This window comes from Aquarana catesbeiana, linkage group LG10 (genome assembly GCF_042186555.1).
Source record: "Aquarana catesbeiana isolate 2022-GZ linkage group LG10, ASM4218655v1, whole genome shotgun sequence".
Taxonomy (NCBI): domain Eukaryota; kingdom Metazoa; phylum Chordata; class Amphibia; order Anura; family Ranidae; genus Aquarana; species Aquarana catesbeiana.
In genome coordinates, this window is record NC_133333.1 from 207,455,912 (window position 1) to 207,466,742 (window position 10,831).

The following is a 10,831-nucleotide window of genomic DNA, read 5'->3' on the forward strand; positions in this document are numbered from 1 at the left end:
AAAAAAAGTGTTGTCTATAGTTCTACTTTTACTTTTTTTTACTTTTATGGTGAGGATTAAGAAGATTTAACCATGCCAATGGTGCAGCAGAAAACATATAGCACAGTGAGGAAGATTTGTGGTCCAGGATGAGAGCACAGTCAAAATTAGAAGCGCCCCCCCCCCCCCCCACAGTTGTGGAATGCCAGCCGCCCGCATACCGGAAGCAGTGAGGCCACTTTATGGGGCGCTAGACTAATTTGCCTCTCAGCCCAGTCCACCCCATAAGACTGGCGCTACACTAACAGTGTAGCGCAAACCGGCGGGGACTCTTTCCGTGCTGCCCCCCTGCAAAGTGCTGCTCTAGGCCTGGGCCTTGCCGGCCAAGCCAGGATACAGCGTTGGCCACAGCTCTCACACAATGGCCCTTCTATGTGGAATGCTACAAACCAGGGGCTTTTAGATTAGGGAAGGATAAGATGAGATAAGACATTGAAGCTTACCAGACATTAGATATGAAGGCTAAGTTGAGCTTTAAGATGCAATGGCGGCAGCAGCACCCGACCAACCGATGTAAACATCGGCTGAGGTGCCAACTGGACTTCAGGACAGGTAAGTGTCCTAATGTTAAAAGTCAGCAGCTGCAGTATGTGTAGCTGCTGATTTCTAATTTTTAAAGGGGGAGGCGGAACTCCGCTTTAAGGATAGGGCTACAGTAAGTTAAAAGTAATGGTTGGGCTAGGTTGAGGGTTAAGTATAGGGCTTAGTACTGCAAAGTACTGCATGCGACACTGAATGACACAAGCAGAATGAAGACAAGACAAGCACATGACTTTATTTTAATGTAAAAATTCTATCAAACTGTACAGTACAGTAAATATTTATACCCTCAAAGAGATCGAGAGGGATGAGACATTATCCTGGATACGGCTTGTAAACACGCTGCTTCTATCAAAATATACAAAATACTACAAAAAAATATGCTGAATGTCACATTTTGCAACAATGTAGAGAAAAGGCACAATACTAAGAAGGCACAACCATTAGGGGGCGCTGTTCTTTAAATCTTAGTAATGCAGATTGGCAACTAGGAGGCACCATTCAAGAGAAATTTAAACTACTGTGTATTTTCCATTTGCTGACTTTTGATTTTCATTGAAAGTGTATCTGAAGTCAATACGTCTAGGATTACTATGTGAATATCTATATTAATTAAGATAATTTTCTGGTAAAATAGGACTTTGGTATTTTTTTAAATTAATCATTGATAGCACCATAGCATATCATAAATAACAGCTTAGCAAAATATAACACACACAAAGAACAGGATCGAAAAAGCTTAGAAAAGTTGACATTAGTGAAACTCCTGGTATGATCATAGTTACATTGGTCCAGCTTGGCACGATGTAAGTATGCATATCTCATATCTGAGAGGCCACAGGAGAATCTAACCATCACTTTAGTAGTTGGCGCTACTTCAGTGATAACCGTGATCTTTCGGGTCCTGTTCCAAGCGGCGTACCCACTGCATAATGACCACAGGAGGTTGCTCGCACATACAAGTCATTAACAGAACACTTTTTTTTTCTAATAAACATTCTCTGATTGGACAAGGTGGAATAGTGATATCACAATCTCCACCTCGTCCAAACAGTCATTAAAAAAAATACAAGCCCTTCTGTGATTGGTGGCTGTACAGATCAAACACCCCCTGTGGTCAATGTGCAGAGGGGAAGTCACTTGGCACAGGACGCAGAAGATCTCGGCTAGCATTGTAGTAGCAATTATTACTACATTGATAGTCAGCTTCCCCAGCTGTCCATCATGTTTGAGATATGCATATATCTCATGTCTCTCTCATATGTTCCCCATGATTAAGCTCCAAGGGGCAGAGCGAAACACGTTGGCTACGTGACCTGGCTGACGCTGCCATTCATCTCACTTTATGCACATGGGTCTGCTTCAGGACATGCGGCTTATGGATCATTTCCTATGAGATACTGTATGCATACTTAGATTGTGCCAAGCTAAACCAATATGCCTATGCAGTAAAAAAATACAGCTGGAATTCAGCTTTAAAGAAAAATTCAGTCATTACTTCTTAGCTGCTCATTTTACTGGGTCTGTGATAGGTTGCAGCAAAGAAGGTTAGAACAGACATAAAGGTCCAGACCAACATGCTAAGATCCTCAATTTCAATGCACATGGCTCTTGCTTTAATTCACCACCCCCTCTGATATCACGTCATCCTTTCCAGCGTCTGGATCATTGCATCCTGGATGGCAACAGCAAGAGGAATGACAAATGATATCACTGGGGTTGGCACTCACAACGGTATGGTCAGTGTTCATAAACTGTACCACTATTGATACAATACAATCAAGATGTCCAGTTTAAATATTTTTTCACATTTTTGATCATATGTAACTGGAACCTCTGATTGGATGAAACTGGATATTAATTGCCTTGTCTCATGGGGGTCTAGTTAGAAGACATTTGTTGGATGAATGCCACACAAATTTTTAAATGCTCAACACATTTGGTCTGTAATTTCTGTAATAGATTAAAGTGAAGCTCCACCCAAAAGGGGAAAATTTGCTTATTTGCTTCCTCCCCCTCCCCCAGGTACCTGCTCCCACTTCCAGCTGACTTCACCACGGGAAACTCATCCGGAAGTTTGATATAATTAAAATAAGTGCAGCACTTAATATATATACAATCATCCCATATGTGATCATGTGCCTATATTGCAAATAAGAAAAATGTTCAACCACTTCCGGACTGCTCACCACCGTTATACATCCGTACTTTGAAGAGGAATATCGTTGTTATGGCAGCAGCAAGTTGCTATAACCCCGGTATCCTCTTCTTTTATTGACGGCGGGAGAGGGGGCTCCGGTGCCCTCCATCGCTTACCGGAGCCGTCAGCAGCAGCGGAGGTGATCGGATCTTTACCCTTGCTGGGCATGGAGACGAGTGAGGGGAAGATGGCCCCCACCCTTGTCCATAACAATGCAGGGCGGAAGCGACGTTAAAACGTCACTTCCATCCATAGCTCTTAAAGGGACATTTTTTTTTTTTTAAATGACAACATTTTTTATTTATTTTTTTTATTGCATTTTAGTGTAAATATGAGATCTGAGGTCTTTTTGACCCCAGATCTCATATTTAAGAGGTCCTGTCATAGTTACATAGTAGGTGAGGTTGAAAAAAGACACAAGTCCATCAAGTCCAACCTATGTGTGATTATGTGTCAGTATTACATTGTATATCCCTGTATGTTGCGGTCAATTCAGGTGCTTATCTAAAAGTTTCTTGAACCTATCGATGCTCCCCGCTGAGACCACCGCCTGTGGAAGGGCATTCCACATCCTTGCCGCTCTTACAGTAAAGAGAGAGAAGTGGGACTTTAAATGAAGCACACAGCAGCACAACGCAGGTCAAGTGACCAACATTCATTTATTTGGTATAATCCATGGTATGTAAAAAACATTTTGGGCATTCAACCTCTAAAATGCTGTGGGCATCAAGCCTCTATATAATAAACCATGGATTTATACATAAAATACACATTAATTACACAATAGGTCATGATCCATTGTCACATAGAGAGCACAGATAATCAATATGCATGTGTACATTTGTTACTATGATTAGACCCAAAAAGAGCCATGAAAATTAGAACTAATAATTATAATAATAAAAGATATTTAATGCCATGACAGATACTTATGGAGGTAAGTGGAATCATTGAAATCTTGGTATTCTGTGATATGGGAAGATTGGTAATAATCAAAGCTCTACGCGTTTCGTGGTATAGCAACTGCTCATCAGGAGCATACGTCATGGAATGATTCTAAAAAATATTTTTATTTAAAAAAAAAAAAATGTTTTTTAGTAAACAGGAAATGAAAAAAGGTTTTGTATACAAATATTTTACTTGTATAGAATGAATTAAAGGTTGTGCGTCCTAACTCACGTCTGCATCAGCGATCGAGTGAAACAGCATCCACAATCGCAGAGAGCTGCAAAGCAAAGCCGCCCGACGCCAGGGGGATCTGTGGGAATAGGAACAACGGCCATAGGCAAAACCATTGCTGGTGGGTGCAATGAGTGTGGGATGCGGACCTCCATGTGGGAAACCTATATGAAAAAAATCATAGTGATATGTGTTGATGTGTAAGTACTTACACATCAACACATATCACTATGATTTGTTTTACACAGCAATTTAAAATACATGTTCAATGAGAAATAAAACCATTTCAGCGCTCACACCTGCATACCACCTTTGAACAGGAGCAATTTCTACACTTCTGGTATGGACCGTTTATTAGGCATTTATGTTGGTATTATTGAAGAAAAAAATGAATACATATAATGTGTCAAAAATATGTGACAAACAATTATTCTGTGAAAAATCTTCGTGGTTCTTGTACACTTATGCCCCGTACACACGGTCGGATTTTCCGATGGAAAATGTCCGATCGGAGCGTGTTGTCGGAAATTCCGACCGTGTGTGGGCTCCATCGGACATTTTCCATCGGATTTTCCGACACACAAAGTTTGAGAGCAGGATATAAAATTTTGCGTCAACAAAATCCGTTGTCGGAAATTCCAATCGTGTGTACACAAATCCGACGGACAAAGTGCCACGCATGCTCAGAATAAATAAAGAGATGAAAGCTATTGGCCACTGCCCCATTTATAGTCCCGACGTACGTGTTTTACGCCACCGTGTTTAGAACGATCGGATTTTCCGACAACTTTGTGTGACCGTGTGTATGCAAGACAAGTTTGAGCCAACATCCGTCGGAAAAAATTGTAGGATTTTGTTGTCAGAATGTCCGAACAAAGTCCGACCATGTGTATGGGGCATTAATGTTTCCAGAGCTCTTACCTCAATGAGGAATATAGTCAGCCTTATCGATCTCCTAGAGAAAGATCCAATCTCCAACCCCAAATCCCTCATGGAAATTTCAATTCCTGATGATCCTGGACTCGGTTGAGGATTTCCAATGGTGTCAATGACTTTCAGGACTCCCAATCATATGATGGTTCAGATTTTTTCAAACGTTATGTTAGGATAAAGGACAAACCTTCCATAGCGTAAAAACCTCCCATAGTGTAAAAACTTTTAAATAAACAGACTTTATTAAAGGCCAAAATGGACTCTTACATTTAAAACAATATTAAAAGCAATAATGGTGCAAACAGTGCATTGTATACAGCGTTGTGGACACCTCTTACATCACTTCTGGTTCATTTGGTACATCCGGCCACGTCCAGTGGGAGTCCTGAAAGTCATTGACACCATTGGAAATCCTCAACCGTGTCCAAGATCATCAGGAACTTAAATTTCCGTGAGGTATTCGGGGTTGGAGATTGGATCTTCCTCTAGGAGATCAATAAGGCTGACTATATTCCTCATTGAGGTAAGAGCTCTGGGAGCATTACGTTTACAAGAACCACAAAGATTTTTCACAGAAGAATTGTTTGTCACATATTTTTGACACGTTACCTGAAAGGACTATTTTTTATATTATATAGTTATTAGTTATTTTGGATATTGCACATTTATTGGTCACAGATATTATTATCATCTTATTTGTCACCAATATTTTTACACATTGCATTTAGATATAGAAAGTTGCGCTGATCACTATTTATTCATTTAATATACATTGCTTCTATGGTTATTGATCGCAGGAGGTCTCGGGGAATGTATGTTCATTGAGTTCTTCATAATTACTGTTTCCTACAGTCCCAGACACCCTGGTGGCATGGGGGGAGCCTGGAAAAAATTGCAAGGGTCATCAGAAAGCCGTCTGCCATATTTTAAAGCCGGTATCAAGGTCAGAGATGCAGAAGCAGCTGTGAGCTTGATTTAACCACTTGTTTACCATGATGTTTATAAACGTACCTTGGTAGACAAATGGTTAATGTGTGATAGTACATTGGATAAAGTCTCACATGGAGCATCAGCATTCTGAGTGGAATGACCTTTCCATCATTTCCCAAAGACTCACCAGTGGCAGCCGGTCCACAAGGGGTGCAGGGGCACTGCCCCCTCAGCCCGCACAATCCTCCCCCCTAGCCTTCACAATCAAACATTGTGTGTCTGGCCGTGCACTGTGCACAGCGTCAGACCAGCAAGTCTATACCAGGTCCGTCACCCCCTCACAAACACGTGACCAGAGCCCGAGGCCCCAATTGACCTGTTTCATGATGTCCTCATGCGCCCTGAACTCTCCCACCCTGCGACACCAGCGAATTAACAAAATAGATTACAGCACACATACAAAAATTACATGAAACCCTGCAGGGCTATTTAAAACACCTGAACATATTAAAAAAATATGGGGATTTGGTCACAACATATGGCACTTAAGCCCACCTACTGCGTCAAAGTACCCCATTATCAGTGGGTCCTACACTATTAATAGAATGAAAGATCCTACATCTCAACCATGGGAGACAAACTCCTCTTTGTGGGAGAACTAGAAGGACTCCTCCTATAACACAGATGCTCCAGCCCAAGGGATCTGGTCAGGACCCTTACAATATACAAACAACAGACTTGGGGGGCACACCCTAAATGCATTTACATTCAAGATGGTGCTGCTATAAGAACGCAAACAGAACAAAATAGATTACAGCGTACACATACAAGAATGACATTAAATTCTGGATTTCTCAGTATTGTTCAGCTCTCTTAGGAAATGGTAATTACGCTGTGTATATTGTCTGTCCTTGAGATCAGCTTCTCCGTGTGTATCTGATCAATATATACAATATATACATTGTTCTAATCTCCATCATGTGTGCTCAGTATAAGGCTATGTACACTCCTCTAGTACATTCTTTTCTTCTTCCTATAACAGATATATCTCAGAATTCTCCAGCAATCTCCAGCACAGAGTACAGAGTTCCAGCCGTCACTCAGAAGTTCCTGGCCCCGCCTCATATTATTCATGATGTGTCCCCCAGGCCCCTCCCCCTGGCTCCATATATGGAGAGCACATGGAGGGGTCCAGAAGTGGCTCAGGCAGTATAAAAGGAGTCGGGCTGGGAGAGGTTGCAGTAGAGCGAGCAGCAGAGAGCAGACGCTGACACACAGGCAGACGGCCTCCAGCTGAACTGTGACAAGAAGCTCCAGGAAAAGCAGCAGCAGAGCGACATGTTCCCTCTCAGCCTCCTCCAGTCCTCGCACAGTCCTGTGTATGTCTACCGCCAGCCCGAGCTCCCCCACTGGACCGCCACACACCTCATCCTATATACAGGCTCCTCCCCTTCACTAGAGATACACAGAGAGCACGTGGCTGGAGGGCGGATCTTAGGTTCATTGATGTTAACCCTGTACAGTCTGGAATAGAAGGCTGGGTAGTAATTTATGGATTAGTAAATATAGGCCTCTTTCACACGGACAATCCGTTCAGATCTGCCTGTCAGTTTTTTTAGGTGGACCTGAACGGACGCTCCATAGACCTCTATGGAGCGTCGGATGTCAGTGGTGACATGTCCGCTGATATCCGACCTGCTCCGATCCCAAAAAGTGTGACGGAGGAAAAACCTACTTTTCCATCCATAGGGGAGAGCGGCGCTCTGACAGGTCCGTCCCTGCACAGTGTGCAGAGACAGACCTGTCATCTGCCTGCTCAGCAGGGATCGACAGAGCGATCCCCCGCTGAGCAGAGCGGGCTCCGTACACGGACATGTCCATGTGAAAGAGCTCTTAATGGACTTTACATAAGCAACTAACAAATTAAAGCAGAACTCCAGACAACACTCTTTGAACAGTTACAGCTTCTTTTTTACGTTTGGAATAAAGGTTTTACAGAAGTGAATAAAAGCTGATCATTGTAAGCACCCCTGTGCTATTATCAGACTGCATCATACAGTATTGGATATTTTTGTGTTAACATTACAAAGGAATCCAAAAATCTGATTGGATGATAAGGACTCAGCTTCAGTTTATATAAAACATTCCTATTCATTCTATAAAACAAATATTAAGAGATTTCTTATTTCAGAAAACATGTTCTGGTCCATGCAAACAAAACAGAAGATAGTTATAAAATGAAATTATTTATTATATAAATCAGGAAACTGGAACAATAAGATAAATTCTAACATGGGAAAGTAGAAGTGATCTTCCTGACATCTTCTCATCCTGATAGAAATAGTGACAGAGAATCTATTAATATTGTACCAAATCTCAGTCCCATCATGTCATCGGGATGAATTCTGGGGGAGGTCTTGCTCCTGCTGTCCCCGGTGGTTCTGGTTCTCTGGGTTGGACTCCTGACCTTCTCCTGGGCTCTGCTCATTGGTGATGGTTCTCTGTTGGGCAGTGGGCAGTGCCAGGCGAGGTGCCCAGAAGTGGAGCCACCCGTCCTTGGACATGGAGCACAGCACGTCCTCGGGATTCACGTCTTCCGGGAGCTCGGCTTCTCTGCGCCACTCTCTGTATTCCTGGAAGAAGCCGCCATTCTCCGTCTCCCTTTTCTTGTCGGATTTTCCCGCCACGATCAGTCTCCTTCCTTCCGTCCTCACTGTCAGTTCTTCTGGAGAAAACGGACTCACGTCCAGGGAGAGCTCAAAGTTCTCCTTCCCGTCTTTGCCCTCGGTGGGGGATTTGTCTTGGGGGGCGGTGGGGTGTCCGCTCTGAGCCCCCCTCCCCCTCCTCATGTCCGGGTCATTGACCAGGAGATGGTAAGCCTGGTGGAGGCGCTGCATTCTCCTCTCCATGTCGCTGCTCACGCTCAGCATGTCGTCTTCCAGCTGGCGGAGGATGAGGTGTGTGGCGGTCCAGTGGGGGAGCTCGGGCTGGCGGTAGACATACACAGGACTGTGCGAGGACTGGAGGAGGCTGAGAGGGAACATGTCGCTCTGCTGCTGCTTTTCCTGGAGCTTCTTGTCACAGTTCAGCTGGAGGCCGTCTGCCTGTGTGTCAGCGTCTGCTCTCTGCTGCTCGCTCTACTGCAACGTCTCCCAGCCCGACTCCTTTTATACTGCCTGAGACACTTCTGGACCCCTCCATGTTCTCTCCATATATGGAGCCAGGGGGAGGGGCCTGGGGGACACATCATGAATAATACGAGGCGGAGCCAGGAACTTCTGAGTGACGGCTGGAACTCTGTACTCTGTGCTGGAGATTGCTGGAGAATTCTGAGATAGGAGGAGGAGGGGGAGGGGCCAACCTAAACCTGGAGGATTACAACACTAGTGGGCGGGAGCAAGGTGACAGCTGGAGATTGCCAGATAATTCTTTATACTACGTAGATCTTCTCTCTAATCATCCGTACTTTATGGTTTTGTTATATCATCCCAGTCTCCTCTGTAGTCGTTTTACCCTCAAGAAGTATATATTTTCTGAAAGCAGAGACCCTGGAGAATAAAATGGTGACAGTTGCAATTTTTATATTGCATGAAATTTGTGCAGTTATTTATCAAACTTTTATCTTGAGAAAATAATATGCTAAAATAAATTTTAGTGCAAACAAATACAATATTATACCAACTTTTTTGGCAAGATATAAAAGATGGGGTTCTGTCAAGTAAATGGATACCAAACGTGTCAAGTCTTGCGTATGCTTGTTGAATCACAAAAAACGATTGTACTGAAAATTCTCTATAGGTGACGCTGACTTGCAGTAAAATGCAGGGAAAAAGAAAATACATTTCCCCATCCATTTTATGTGCATGTTAATGTGTGTTGATGTACATTGATGTGTGTTTTGACGTGCATTGATGCATGTTTTAACGTGCATTAAAATGCTATGCGTTTTAGACGTTCATTTTTGGAGTGTTTTTTTGGTAACAGGTTATCCAGCACAACTCAGTCATTGTGATTGCTCTAACTACAGACCCTGCTTACACTTATCTTTGTAATCCTTTTGTTGGGGGTCCGTACAGGATTTGCAACAAATTCATCAACAGTATTAAATGCTGACATGGCTGGTATAGGAGCTTGTAAGGGACAAAACAAATCACAAAGCAATCTTATTTTACTTTCCTTGCATTGCATTGACCATTTTACATGTGTTGACCTGTGTTGCGTTGTGCTAAAATGCTAAAATATAAGTTGCATTTTAACACAATGCAATGCAGGTCAATGCAGTGTTGTAGTGTGAACAGGACACATATAAACAATTGTTTCAAATCAGGGACAGTCCCTCAAAATCAGGGACAGTTGGGAGCTATGTTACAGCTGTGCTAAAATGCAGATGAAAGCACTAGTGTGAATTAGCCCTTACAAATTACATAAGTTTAGAGTGAACTATGACTCCAGAATTTTTGCTCTCACTCTGATTCCCAACAATAACTCTCATGTTAATGAAATTGACGTTTACAAACACATGCTCACCCTACGTTGTGTTTTTTATATGGGGTGTGTGCAGAGGTGACAGGGGTGCTTTAATTTTTTTAATAATTTTTATTTATTTTATATCGTTTTTTCACTATCTTTTTTTCTGTTACTTTATTGCCATCACAAGGAGGCTAAAAAAAACCCCATATAATAGAAGGAAAAAGTGACAGGTACTCTTTATGAAAACTTTGATTATCTATTAGATGTCCTCCAATTCTACACTAGCTATGAAATGACAGCTGTGACTGCGGAAGTAATTTAATATACATTGCTTCTGTGATTATTGCTTGCAGGAGGTCTCCGGGAATACTGTATATGTTCAGTGAGCTCCATTATACATACTGCTACCTACACTCCCAGGCACACTGGTGGCATAGGGGAGCCTGGGAAAAACTGCGGGAGCCACCTGATCACTTTTATTGGAAATCTGTTTATCAGCTTTTAAAGCCAGTATCAAGGACAGAGATGCAGAAGCAGCTG

The 10,831-nt window shown here is 42.7% G+C and overlaps 1 pseudogene; it reads right to left on the reverse strand.

Annotated features, from left to right (window-relative positions):
• Positions 1 to 8,140: 8,140 nt before the first annotated feature.
• Positions 8,141 to 9,071, reverse strand: LOC141110126 (heat shock protein 30C-like; annotated as a pseudogene).
• Between the last annotated feature and the right edge of the window lie 1,760 nt (positions 9,072 to 10,831).